Genomic DNA, 14,699 nt, shown 5'->3' on the forward strand with positions numbered 1-14,699 from the left:
CTGTATTGATCCTGCCAAGAGAGTAAATCCAGAATCTGGAAATGACATGTGAGACACTAGAGCAGTTGGCCCAAACCATGGGAGTGTTCAGGCTGGACAGGGCTTTGAGCAACAGGATCTAGTGAAACATGTCCCTGCCCACAGCAGGGACGTTGGACTAGATGATCTCTAAAGGTCCCTCCCAACTCAAACCAGTCTATGATTCAATGATCCCAGGCCAGACTCTGTAGTAAGTTGCAGCTCTAAGCTTTGTACAGGGCTGTCAGAAAACCTGTGAAGACCGAGCCACTATGGCTGAAGAAGAGCTAAAGCCACTCTGCAATACATATCGAGCCCATGACTGGACTCCTATTTCCTCTGTATCCAGTTTGCCTGGTGATCAGTATTTTAATCATATGCAAATGACAAACAGTTTAATGTGGTCAGTTTTAAGTTAACTATTTCCCTGTTACACAGGTGAAGCAGAAGAAATTATTAGGAGTCTCACTAAGGCTTAAACTTAACACTCCATAGGCTGTTTCTGTAGGTTTGGATGTGATATCAACACCATGACTGTCTTTGCAGAGAGGAGACAGCCCTGCAAAGGTAGTGGGGACAAGGACAGCCCAGCCGATCGGTGGGACCTTCTGACGGGTTGCAAAGGAGCACAGCACTACACCTTGACCTTAGAAATTTATTGGTTTAACTGTCTTACAGTTTCACTTGTCCCATGTAAAACATCTGCCAGAAGCTGCATTAAGTATTAGAGAAATATTATTGCATTACCCAAAGAAGAAAATGTTCTTTGACTTCAACTTGCAACATGTAGGACAAACTAACCTGGGTCCTGCAGCAGCATATCAGAGGCTGCTGCTGGTGGCCGCTTCTCCTGAGCCATGGTGAGCATTTTCCTGTATTTTTTTCTCCTAAGCAGGTATCTGAAGACAGACTGTAGGGTGGCAATGGGAGCCCATGAACTTGAAGTGAAAGAGGCACTGAAGACCAAATAAACAAAGAGGGCAGTTAAAAGGTGTGTTTGCTCTTGCAGAAAGTGCCACCCATGTGCCCTGCGCAACAGAGGCTGCACCACCTGCCCTTCCCCCAGGGCAGAAGCGGCTGCTCATGGGGTGGAACAAAGACCTATCTGCTGGGTCTTTGGGATGGTGCACAATGGAGCAGGAACATCTACCCAGCCACAGCCTACGGCTGCAGCCAGACTGCTGTCCTGGTCACCTGTCACCTGTCAGAGCTGCGAGGGGTGCCACTGTGAGGCACGAGTTCCAGAGCCGCAGCACAAGGTTAACATGCAAAATGCGTTGTGTGGAGCTGGTTGGTACTGGAAACACCCCCATGGCTGTGGGAGAGAAGCACAGCAGGAAGGGACTTCCATGGATGTGAATCTAGTCCGTGGGGCATACAGCGACCAGGGTCTAGCTCTGCTGACAGGAATGGCAGCTTTTTACTACTTTAAATGTTTTCCAAGCTCTCCTTCATTGACAACCTTCCCATCTCCAGCTTTACTAAGTTCATGGCTTGTTTCCTTCCCATATGCCATAGGCAGCGTAAATACCTAATGGCAAGGTAAACGATAAACAAAATGGAAAGAACCATACTTGCCATAAATCAGGATAATCTCATTAATAAAGAAGGATACTCTGAAGGCTAGGGGCCTGCTCAAATGTAGCCAAGACTGGCTCATAAGTGGTGGTAATTCCCCACACAGGTTTCTGTGGGAGAGACCTCAAGGTCTCAGTCATGCTGCTTGACCATCCTGGAGCAGAGCTGCTGCACAAAGGCTTTCCCCATTGTTAATAAGTGCATGTGCAATGCACATCCCCTGGCAATAGGGAGGAACAAAGCCTCCTGCACTGGTCAGAACCAGCCCTGTGTCTCGGGGCTGATGAACTGCGTCCACGCCACAGTGGAAGCGGGGTGCCCTCTGCTGTGCCTCAGTTTCACTGGTGTTCGGTGGTCTGCAAATGAAACAATGGTGTCCAGTCTTTTCCCAGCTGAGAGCCAGGAGATGCCACTATCTATAGTGTTTAAATTGCACATACAGGTTATCGCCCGGGCAAGCTAATAAGATTTTAAGTCATAGCCCTAAAACCCAAGACAATGGGAAACAGTAGTCATTGGTTATGTCTTTCACCATTTAATCTTCCTTAAGGAAACTTCAAAAATACAAATGCAGTTGTCAGAAAAACAGAAGTTTCAGGGGGTTACCAAGACCTTATAAGAAAAAACAATAAGTAACCTAGTGTCACCTCAGAGTTGAGCCTGTATTTAGTAGTAGGTTGGACTAAATTACTTCCTAAGGTCCCTTGTAGCTTGAAGGACTGCGTTATCCTCCCATCCCACAAAAAAATGTGGAAAACCCACCCATAGCTTGGGAGAACTGGCACAGTGTCCCTGCCGTAATGTCACAGGACCCGAGTGAGCTTGTCCTACCTCTTGAAGCAAAAGAATTGTCTTCTCTGGATTCTGTAAGGCTATTCCTTTAATAATTTCAAATTAGCAACATTTGTCCAAGGATGCAGTTTTAAAAGATGCGGTGATGTGACAGCTCAGCACAAGGGGGAGGTCTTGCTTTACCTTCCACTCCTCTGGAGGTGCTCAGCAGACACCTCAGTGGTGCTGGGCAATCCAAGAGTAGGTTTGTGTGTTGAACCCCTTTACAGAAAGACTGACATGCACATGAGCTCCTGCAAGGGAGGGGACAGGGACTGGGGTCAGGAAAGGACCAGGGAGGCAGGAAGAGGAACAAGAGGAGAGGAAATCTCCCTTTTTAAGTGGTAGGACTAGACTGTCTGAATTGTCCCTGGTACAGCCTCTTTTGTCTCTGTCCCCTGGCCTGACTATTGGGATCTGAGAGTGTCCCAGTTTCAGAAATAACAGGTGGACTGTCCCAGCACAGCTGTTCTCATGGTCTGGTCTGGCCCTGGGGCCACCTGAGCTGCCAGCACTGTCCCTCCTCTGCCCCTGGCAGCCTGATCCTGCTTCCAGTCCAAGCTCTGCTGGGCTACACCAGCCCTGCACAGTCATTATGGTCCTTATTTGTTCTCAGCCACAAAGAGTGAAATGCGGATGCTGCTTCTGAGACCAGGGAATTGAGCAAGGCCAGAGGGTTGTGTCTCAGAGCAGTCAGAAGGTACCTCCTGCGGTGAAAACAGGCCATGGTGGTACCCGGGAGTGCAAGGTGGGGACCAGAGCAAATCCCCTGGACACACTCAAAGACCAAGATACTCCTGGGAAACCACAGTTTTACATCTTTCAGTCTCAAATCAACCATCATGGCTGAAGGTGCTCCCACACCTGGGTCCTCAACCCAGTTAGAGAAATAATTCAGCGCTGTGTGCTGGAGGGTGACAAAATTGTTAGTTAACCCTTCTAATTGCCAGTTGCTGCCCCAGACATTGTCATTCTGAATGTTTTCAGGTGAAATGGGCCTATTCTGACCTGTTCAGAACAGATCACTTCTCCCCCAGGGTCACAATTATGTGCCAACTACTTTGGCTTTGTCTTCACTGACAGTGTTTTTTGGCCACCTTTCAGTCAGCTCAGCCTCCTGTGGCCATGCACGTGCAAGGATACCCGCTTCGGGTCTCAAGTACCTCACCTGGGACAGCTTCTGACATGGTGAACGCAATTTTTTTGATGCCAAACTCTCCTTGGCAGATCTGCCAACATGAGACTGTCTCCTGCCTCTTTGACACACCTGATAAACCAGGGTCCCTCGTGTTGCCGGCTGCTGGGAGTCCTACATGTTCACTGCAGAGGGAGAATGTGTTTTTCAGCATTTATGGACTGCACTTGTCAAGGCCTAGCATTCAATGTTCAGACTTTTGCAGACTGGTCCGCTGCTAAAATGGAGAAATGCATGAGAGCTGCATGAATTTCAGCCTCAACAGCGCTCAACAGTGCGCAGCATGGGGGACCGGAGCCCCTGCTCGGGAGTTTCACTTATGTTGCTTTTGGCTGGCAAATCCAAAGGTGAAAACTGGAGCTGATGTCAAGGCGTTACTACTGCTGTCCTCAGGGACAGTTCCCACCCTTGTAGGCACCGTGGGACATGCAGAACCACAGGCCCCTCTTTTATTTTTCTTTGGACCAACTAAGACAGATTTTTAAGTTTGAGACCATCCCATTAAGTACTATGGCCAGTCATAATGTCTGCTGTAAATGTCTGCCTCAAAACATGGTAACAGAGCCCTGGTCTCCTTTGGGTTTGCTGATTTGATCTCTGCTGCCTGCTAAAGCAGTTTTGGGTGATGAGGGCACATGGAAACAACTGGGTGCAGATATCTGGAAGAAACTACATGGAGTCTTCCTTGTTGACCCCATTCTTCTCAGCCGTCATCGTCAGCTGGTCTATTGGGAAAGAAAAGGAAAGAGCAGAAGCGACCACAGCCAAATGGAGATGGTTTCCAGCAGCGCTGTTCAGGGCTATCTCAGGTGATATGTCAACCCAGCTTCTCCTAGAGGTCTGATGGAGACTGAGAAAATAAGAAGGCAGATTTAACATCAGAACACAGGGGACAAAGACATGTCAGTGCTCTTTGATTCATAGTATCATGATTAGCTGTCTTTCTGCCCCATGCAGCTGATCGAGCACTTGACTACAACAAGCCTTCTGTAGCTCTAGACGCGTTCTCAGATCTCATCCTGCTCTTTTTCCCCGGTAAGGCATCCCTGTCCTCATGTTCACCCACCATCAGACCTAATCTTGTCCACCAGTCAATCCCTACCCCTGCCTTCCTGATGTCCTGTTGACCCCACAGTGTCCATACCCTGATGGTCATCATGCCCATTGCTGTTGACTCCACTTGCTCTCTGCTACAATGAAAATCTACTGGAAGTGACACATGAAGACCAGTGTTGTCCTCTGTTTACCTCCAGAAATGGGAAGATTTTGATCTCTAGCCTAAACTGGTATTTCAGTGTTATAGACCTCCACACGAGCTGCTGGTCTCTGCAGTGGGTCAGGGGAGCACAGAGAAAGGCTTTACACTGGCTGCCCAGTGACGGTTTTGTATTGCTGTGGCCCACAATGATGTCTGGGACATGTCCTCATGCACCTTTACAAGCAGTGACAAAACCCTCCTGACCTGGCTGCTGGTGCTTCAGGGCAAGGCTGAACTGGCATGGGCACATGGCATGCGAGGAGTTAATAAAAACTGCTGGATTAAAATCATTACATTGTCAGTGAAAAACCCTGCTGCTAGCCACAGGGAAGGACCCTGTCTGCGGCTCCCTTACTGAAAAATGAAGGGTAATTTAATCCAGTCACCTGCTGCTGACCTATTTAAAGTACCCAGAGACAGGGCAGAGCAAGTCGCTGCTGGTTCAGCCCACAGCAGCCAGGGTCAGGCTGCAGCTGAGGCACCCCAGTGCCACCTCTTTGGGGATGGGGTGCCCACACCTTCTTCTGAGCATGAACAGTGCAAGCGGGCAAGCTGGTGCTGTTGGCAGCGTTGCTCTGCCCCTGGTCAGGCTCTGTGCAGTGGGTGTGCTGCTTGTCAGAGGAGGGGGTGCCTGGCTGATGCTGGGGCTGCACAAGCACGGCCACCACCGCCCAGGCCAGGGAGGCCACTCCCCAACACAGAGAGCCCAGCCAGGCTTTGAGGAGCCCTGCGCATCCTTCTGCAGCGCTTGCCCAAGTCCCTCCACCCTGCTCTGGGATGGGGAAGGAGAAGCTACCCTGCATCAGCTGCCACTGGATCTGCAGCTTTTCAAACGGTGCTTTTAAGTCTTGAATGAACACTTGCAGTGACTTGGTGTGCACAACCATGGAAATTTGCTGTAGTGGTTAATTGTATGCTGGTATGTAATTGGCTTGAAAGTCAGTCTTCGAGGCATTCAGACACCAGCTTAACCATCCTGTAAATGTCACAGAATATCTCTCTGCTGAGAAGGGATGCACAGCTGCTGTGAAACTCCTCCCTGGATTCATGGTGGTACCTATCAGGAATTGGGTTAGGTGGGAAACATGGAGCTCAAGCCTTGTGTCCACTCTACAGAGGATATTCAAGGGTATTAAAAGGTTATTATGAATCTCATAATGTTCAGTGTTTCCCAGCTCTTGAAGTCCAATAATGACTGTGGGAGGAATGCTGCTTTCATTAAAAAATTTGGAAAGCTGTTGCAGCCCAGCTGGGACAGGAAGAAGGCAGGTGATGCAATCTTGAGAGCTCCAAAAGCCACCTGCAGAGAGAAACAACTCTTAGAAACTTCTTATTTCTAAGCTTCCAAGCTGTATCTTTCTTAGGACTTTCAGTGCCGTCGGTCTCGGTGAGTGCAGGTGGCCACAGGGGCCAGGTCCCGTTGCTGTGCATCCTGTCCTGTCTGCCAGAGCTCCAGGACAGGTGTCGCACGATGCTGCTTCCACCGTCAGCTGCTCCCACAGCCACACACGCACCCAGTCCTGCACAGGGTGTCGCAGACACACAAAACTCACAGGTGCAAGTCCCTGCTGTGTCAGTCTCAGCCTTCAGGATGACAGTGCTTTCACCAGGTGGGGTTGTACTTGTGAAAAAGGATAAACCTGGGGTGTTGTGATTTCCCTGGTGATGAAGAAGGTTGGTTAGAGAGTGCAGCCTGGGTACTGCATCAGGCCAGTATCTTCTCTGCCCTCTTCTCTCAGCCCTCTTCAGGGTTGCTGCTTATCCATGCACACCTTTGGATCAGGCTTCCAACTCTTTCCCACCCTGTGGCCTTTCTAAGCCTTTTCTCTTTACCCAAGCGAGCTGATATTCCCATTTCACCAGCCCTCCGTAGCTCCAAACCGTTCTGATTTCTCTCTCCACTGGTGACAGAGTGGGGGAAGGTGGCACATGAGAGGCAGGGAAGGAGACTAATGGGGTGGTCCTGGGCGTGTGCAGGGTGAGGCCACATCTGAGATGACCTATAGTTTAACTCATCCTGGCTGGAGCCAGTCAGGGTATTTGTCTCACCGAGCTCAGTCTTACCATGTCTGAGGAAGATAAAATATCTCCCGGCTGTGTCAGGGGTTACTGGTCTGCTGCATGGGTAGAAATCAATGGGGAAGGGAATTTATCTGTGAGAACTGGTGGCTTGGAGATCATGGTGACAAGGTTGAGCAGAGTTGCACCAGAGATCCCTGCACGAGGGGAGGGTGGTCTGTGTGTCTGTCTGTGAGAGGGGAAGCTGCCAGCTTGGACTTACTGGAGACAGAAAAATAGCCTGAGTGCCTGAGGGGGCCCAGAACCCTCGGGAGGCCTCGGAGCATCTTCGTCACTGCCATGCACACCGCCTGCTCACCACTGCCTGGCTGGGTAAGGATGGTACAGGATAGCTGTGTATGATCTTCCCAGCTTTCTCTGCCCTTGCCTTGAATGTGTCCTTCTGTCATTTGAAGGCCAACTTAATCCTGGGCTGTTCTAACACAAGCACAGCTGGTGCATCAAAGGAAGTGATCTTCCCATTTACTCGACACTCATGAGAGCACATCTGGAGCACCATGTCCATTTTTGGGACACCCTGCTATGAGAGAGTTGTTGATGAACCGTAATGAGTCCAGAGGAGGGTCACTGGGGTGGTCTGAGCTGGACCACAGGACATATGAGCTGAGAGCTGGGTTTGGTCTGACAGAAGGAAAGGAGGCTGAGGGGACTTATTAACATCTTCCACTGCCTGAAGTGGAGTGGAAGAAAGGACAGAGCCAGATTCAGGTGTACAGAGAAAGTACAGCAGCAATGGGCACGTGTTGCCATACGATGGGACATACAGAAAAATCTCTTCCACTTGAAAGTGGACAAGAACTGGAACATGGTCCCGAAAACCTCTGTTGTAAGTCAGGTGAAATGAGTCCTACCCTTGAAATCAGGTTTCCTTCTTGTAAGGAAGACTAGAACCTTTCAATTTTCAAAAAGCAGTATTTAAAAATGTTAAAAATTGCACTTCCAGGCCAGGTCTTTTTAACATACTGGCGATTGTGTGTGTTTTTCTGTCTTACCTGCAAAGGGAAATCATCATTTCTAAGGGACTTTGCTAGAGGCAAGAGGTGGATTAGTAAAGCTGTGTCCTTCATTTAGGAATAATAGCCATTAAACTCCTTGTTGCTATGGGGCTGCAATTTCCACAGGCGATACCCATTATCAGAGAACTGGCTGCTGGCAAGCAGTTAATGAGAGAGCTTTGAAACGACTCAGTAAAAATCCAGCTTCCCTGCAGACTTCTGAGACACGAATGAAAGAAGAAAGGGAGCCAAAGCTGGATCCAGCTGTGATCTGCACAGACGTGGGGTGGCGGCAGCTTCACTGTTGCTCCATGAACTGAGGGAAGCCCCTTTCAGACCCAGCACAAGAGGGTTTTTTTCAGAGCTTTAGGGGCTCTGCTGGCCTGTCACAGGTCAGAGCTCTTTGCCCTGAGCTCAGACCCCCACCTGTGGCCCAAGTCAAGACCAGCATCCTGCTGAGCCAAGAACACACAGAGGTGTCTTTAAGCCATGAGAGAGCACACATGAGAGCTGGGGCATGGGGTGTTTAGGAATTCTTACCTCACAGCGTGATTCTTCTACTTGTGCTGTGTTTTGGTCTCCTCATTGTGTCTTCCCAGCAGCAGAGAGGAGCTGGGACAGCAGCGAATGCAGCGGGATGTGGCTGCTGGGTGGACGGAGGAGCTGCGCACCCGCTCGCCAGCCCCGCGTCCCTCCGCAGCACGGGCTGTCCCACCAGGCTGCAAAACGGAGGCAAGGGAAATGCCACAGTCCTCCTGTTCCTCTCCACTGAACTAGGTCTGAGGTGTATAGCGAAGATCCTTGCACAGTGGCATGTCATTGGGCCTAATTCTCAGGGACAACCAGTTTCTCTGAGTCCCAAGGCAGCTGGATGAAATAAGGCAACTACCATGCTTTCAGTTTTACTGTTTTTCTTCCTTTCTGTTTGTTTGTATTGTGAGAGCACTGATGGGAACTTGCATTCATCATCCCCTTTCTGAGATGAGAAAGTCTTCATTTGCTTTGTGACAGAGGAAAGAGAGAGGAAACACAAAACATCGGGGCTGTGCTGCGCCGTGGCAGAGCCGGGAGGGATGCCCAGGCACGGCCACACGGACCGAGCATCGCACTCCCACGCAGGGTCCTGTTAACAGTGCAAAGACACTTTGCATCACAGATCCCATGCTAGCAGTGGTCCCTCTGGTTGCACGAAATTCTCCCTGAGAGCAGACATGCTAAAGAGCCCTGCTTGGACTGCTGAACTTCTTTATACCCCTGGAGTTGTAAAGTCTAAACGCAGTGTAGCTCAGTGAAGCTTTAGAGAGGACAACGGGATGTACCAGGCTGCCATAGTTGTGCTCCAGGAAGTGGAGGGAAATTCCCAGTGTTTAAAAAAACAATTTTATCATCAGCAGATCTAAAACGTTAAAGAAATGAATGTCATTTTGGATGACAGTTTCTGGCTTTTCATTTCTTTTGTATAAACAGCCTCTAGAATGGCATTTTCATGTTGTAACCAAGAGGGTTAGAAATAGAGGTTTTAATTCAAATGGTGGATACTAATCACATGACACCAGGACCTGTAGGTTGAGGTAACCATCACAACTCTCATCATACACAGTAGGCAGTCTGTAGATTTGCAGTCTCAGAAAGACTGGACTACCTCACGTGTGTTAATGACCTGCAGAGATTCAATGATGTTGTGACATCTAGGACATGCACATTTGCTCTCTGTGTACAGTTCCAGGAGCAGGATACTTCTGCATTGGCATGTTAGCAAGTTGAGAAAGAGAAAGAAGGCATTTTCTTTAAATGCACTAAATGAATCAAATGCATTGAAAGGAGTTTACTGTTGTCAGGGAGCAAGAAGATTGTCTGCTTCCTAATGGATGGGGATTCAGGAGCCAAAGGCAGTAACACAGCCAACAATGCAGGGACCTCACCAGCCAGGGCCCAGCTCCACCGTATCTGAGCGAGGTGAGCAGGGCAGCACCAGACATTGTGGCCAGGTTCAATCAAGAGTCTCCATCATAAGGGGGTTGGTGTTGATGGGACAGGTCCAATTTCACAGAATCATAGAATTGTTTCGGTTGAAAGGAACCTTAAAAATCAACTAGTTCCAATCCTCCTGTCCTGGGCAGGGACACCTTCCACTAGACCAGGTTGCTCAAAGCACTGTCCAACCTGGCCTTAAACACTCCAGGGATGGGGCATCCAAAACTTCTCTCGGAAGCCTGTTCCAGCACCTCACCACCCATAGTGAAGAATTTCTTCCTTACATCTAATGTAAATCTATTCTCTTTCAGATTAAAGCCATAACCCCTTGTTCTATCTACTACATGCCCTTGTAAAAAGTCCATCTCCAGCTTTCTTGTAGGTCCCCTAACCCTTTAGGTACTTGAAGGTGGCTATAAGGTCTCCCTAGAGTCTTTGCCAGGCTGAACACCCCTAACTCTCTCAGTCTGTCTTCACATGAGAGTTTCTCCAACACTCTGATCATCTTTGTGACCTCCTCTGGACTTACTCCAAGTGTTTCCTATTTTTCTTATGTTGGTGTCCCCAGAGCTGGATGCAGCACTGCAGGTGAGGTCTCACCAGGATGGAGTAGAGGGGTAGAATTGCCTCCCTTGACCTGCTGGTCATGCTGCTTTGGGTGTAGCCCAGGATACAATTGGCTTTCTGGGTTGCAAGTGCACATTGATGGGTCATGTTGAGCTTCTTATCAGCCAACACCCCCAAGTCTTCTCTGGAAGGCTACTGTCAATCGATGCTCTGTCCAGACTGTACTTGTGCTTGGGATTACCCTGATCCACATGCAGGACCTTGCACTTGGCCTTGTTGAACTTCATAGGCTCAGCTCTCAAGCCTGTCAAGGTCCCTCTGGATGAGTCTCCACCACACCACACAGCTTGCTGTTGTTGGCATATTTTTCAGAGGGTGTACTCCATCCCACTGTACATGTTGCCAACAAAGATGTTAAATAACACTGGTCGCAATACTGACCACACATCAGGTCAATCCACACATCAAGCATGAGAATGGGCACAACTACACTGAGCCATGCCTCACAACATACTCCAGGCAAGGACTAAAGGCTCAGACCTTGAGCTTAAATGCAGCCCTTTGGGTCAATTGGCAGGGGAGGTAGGTAGAGGCTCAAGGTGAGGCTGGTGGTCCAGGACATTCATGCTCTCAGGGCACAGAAATCCTCCTGGAACATAAAGCAGTATGTCCCGTACTGTAGCATGGAGCAGCATTCCCCATTTCTAAAGGCTTTTGTTTGATTTTATCACAAATCTGTTGATGAACAGTTTTTCAGTAAATTCACAAACGGTTGGGTCCAGGGATCATGATGTGTCCCACCTGGTTCCAATACTGAATATCTCTTCTCAGGCTTCTGACTCTTGCTTTGCGAATTCCTGACTTGGGTAATGCCAACAAATGTCAATGCTGGCCACCCCCTCCATCATCATCCAGGTCTGCACTGCCGCTAGCATGCCTGGAAACAGGAGCGTGCAGCCAGATCCCATCTGGCACTCTGCTCCATCTTTTGACTTTCAAATCTCACTTCAACTATGCAAAACTTTCAAGAAAATGCACCAGCTGGTAATGGGACACAAAGGCTGACAATGGTGCCCGGTAGGACACAAAGCACACCCAGGAGGACAACAAAGGCCCTGGCTGAGCTTTGCAATGGGGGACTGTGGAAGAGGGAAAATCCCCCTTCACCCCCATGCTGGTTCAAAGGCTGGCGTGGAGAGAAGGGCAATTAGAGCTGCCAATTGCTTTTCCTGCTGCAGCTTCCCCTTTGTCCCTGGTAAAAGAGTGACAGCCCAATAGCGAGATGATAGTGCGGCTGGACCCACATCCCTGAAACATGCCCACTGCCCTCCCCAGCAGACAGAAAGTACCTGGACCATTCATTTGAGAGCCTGCCTCCGTTCATTTTCTAATTCCTTTTTTCCCTTTAAGCTACTCATACACCTGGACCTGACTCATTCACTCTGTCTGTTTAATTTGAGATTGTGCAAGTATTTGGGGTAAAATGTCACCCAGGCAGTTTCTGTGGATTTTGAATTATCAGATACATAGAGAAGGAAAAAGGTATTCCCACAGTGGGATAGGGTCTGTTTAAGCCCAGACTTCTGTGTGCATTTCACTGCCATACTTCACAGAGACATGATTATTCTCTGCTTAGCCACCAGTCCTGTAGCTCAGAGGTGTTTGTTTGTTTGTTTGTTTGTTTTCTCCCAGAGCACCTCTGAGCACAAAAATTCACAACAGTTCCAGCTACCCAGCAAAATCAAACCTTGACAAATTCTCTTTGCAGGGATTTGCTCAGAAGCAGTGGCCTGGGAAGCAGCTGAGACCTTCCTGAAGACCTCTGAGTGCATCCTGTTTTCCTGCCTGTGGTAGGAAAATGACAGGAGAGCACTTCAAGGAGATCTTGGAGAACAGCACTAGGAAAAGGTCGTACAGGAGAGCTTTTCTTCACACACGTGCGCTGAGTTACCCTCGGCTAACAGAAAAACCCCTGCTGAGCTGCCCGCTCATTCTCCCCCCTCAGCAGAAAAGCGGGAGAGAATAGAAAAACAAAAGCAAACAGAGAAACAAACAAAAGACCAAACCAAACCAAACAAAAAAATAAACAGGAGCAAGAGACCTCATGGGTTGAGATATAGTTGGGGAAGTCACCAATTACTGTTGCAGACAAAACAGACACAATTTGGGGGGAAGTATAATATCTTTATTTATTGCCCATGAAAATATAATGTAATTAAAAATTTGAGTAGCGGGAAACAAAAAGATGAACATTAGACCAACACCTTTCCTCCCCTCCTGTCCCAGGCTCAATTTCACTCCATCACTCCCAACCTCCCTTCAAAAAGTGGTGCAGAGGGGGCTGGAGACAGGGTCCAGGTGGGTACAAAGCAGTTTGTCTCCGCCGCTCCCTCGTCTTCACCTTTGCTGTGCTCCAGCACGGGATCTCCACAGGCTGCAGTCGCTCAGGAAATCTCCTGTCTGAGTCCTTCGTGAGCTGTTTTTTCTTCAGGAATATCCGTGTGCCCTGGAGTGGATCCCCCACGGGTCACTGTGTGAACATCTGCGCCAGCGTGGTCCCTTGCACGGTTGCAGGGAATATCTGCTCTGGTGTGAGTCCCCCATGGGCTGCAGGGAATATCTGCACCATCATGGAGCACCTCCTCCTCTGACCTTGCTGTTCCTCTCTTGTATCTCACTTCATTCCCTCCTTCTCCTCCTATCTGGCATTTTCTGCCCTTTCTTAAACATGTTTTTACAGGGGCATCTCCAGCCTTGGCCTGTGGTGGGTCCATTATGGAGCTGAGTGGAACCAGCACAAGGCAGCCCCAGACCTCTTTCCACGTCTGCAACCCCCCACTACCAAACCCTTTGTGTGTTTAGCCTGTGGAGTATGGCAAGCTGCATCCCCCCATTCAGACAGGGAAACGGACACGGGAGAGGAACTCAAGGAGGAGAAGAATGGGATTCTGGAAGACAGGAACGCATGGGGTGCCCAGCAGGATGCTGCAGGTGGGAAGGGGTTCTGTGTGGGGGTGATATCGCATGCTGCTGTTTTCCAATGTCCTTTCATTAGCCCAGCTGGTTCCAAAGCCCGTTTCAGGGCAGTGCTGGCCAACTAATCTATCTGGGAGAGCCTGCCAGGTGCTCCAGGAAGAGCCCGCCCTGTGCAACGTGATCGTGGTGTTGCATGGCTGGCTCCTAAGGAGCTGGAAATGGAGAGGGACGGAGCCAGGCTGTCTGCCGGGGTGGTGTGGGACACGCACAGGACTTTGCATCAATCTGCAGCTGAGGGGGTAGAGAAGCCTAAAAAACCCTCAGACAGCTGTCTGGTTTGGTCATTCCCTATCCTGCTGGATGCTGCCAGGTCAAAGTTATTTCATGGATTGACCTGCCCAGCCTGGGGCTGTGTTGCTTTACTGTAACTAATGTTACAAAATACGAAATCTTTTGTGTGCAGCCACTCCTGTGCATTATATGTTTGATTAGGTGGCAGGGAGGACAGTTGCTCTTCACCTTCCTTGTTGTGGCTCTCTGGGTCACAGCGATGCTGTGAGAGCAGCCCAGGAAGGAGCACCTGCCCTGCAAACCTGCTCAGGACAGAACGGGCATGAGCTCTTCTTACCCTCACTTCTGCCACATCCTTGAGGTTTCTCTGGGATGGGACCCTTCTCTGGGCCAGTGGAGGGTGATTTCTTTGCAAGGAGGGACTGAAAGACATGCAAGTGAAACTTATGAAACACTGCTGGGGCAGAAAAGACTGAGACTCCATCATAGTTACAGGTACACAGGTCCTTTTTGGAGGGGAAGCACAGAGCCAACAGCTTTCAGAGAGAAAGTCAAGAAATACAGGGATAGTGAGTGAATTGCTGCAAATCACACTGAGCTGGAGACTGAAAAACCGAATTTTTTAAAATGAACTCTGCAGAAATGGAGTGAAAATGAAGAAGGAATGGAATGACAATATGTAATATGTAAAGAGCATGAGCTACCTACCACTCTCTGGATTTGAGGGAGGATCACCGCACAGTGAAAGAAAGCCTGGTGAGCCTGGTAGCAGGGACAGAAGAAACAGGAGTTCCCAGAAATGAGGATCAACAAAATTGTGAGGAGCTTGATCTGCTCCAGTTAATAAGCAGGTCACCTGCAGCCTTGTTCAGCAAAATTTGGGCACAACTCTGGGGCACAGGCACATTGTGCATAGGCTCCACTTCAGTATTTTGAG

This window comes from Patagioenas fasciata, chromosome 23 (assembly GCF_037038585.1).
Source record: "Patagioenas fasciata isolate bPatFas1 chromosome 23, bPatFas1.hap1, whole genome shotgun sequence".
NCBI lineage: Eukaryota > Metazoa > Chordata > Aves > Columbiformes > Columbidae > Patagioenas > Patagioenas fasciata.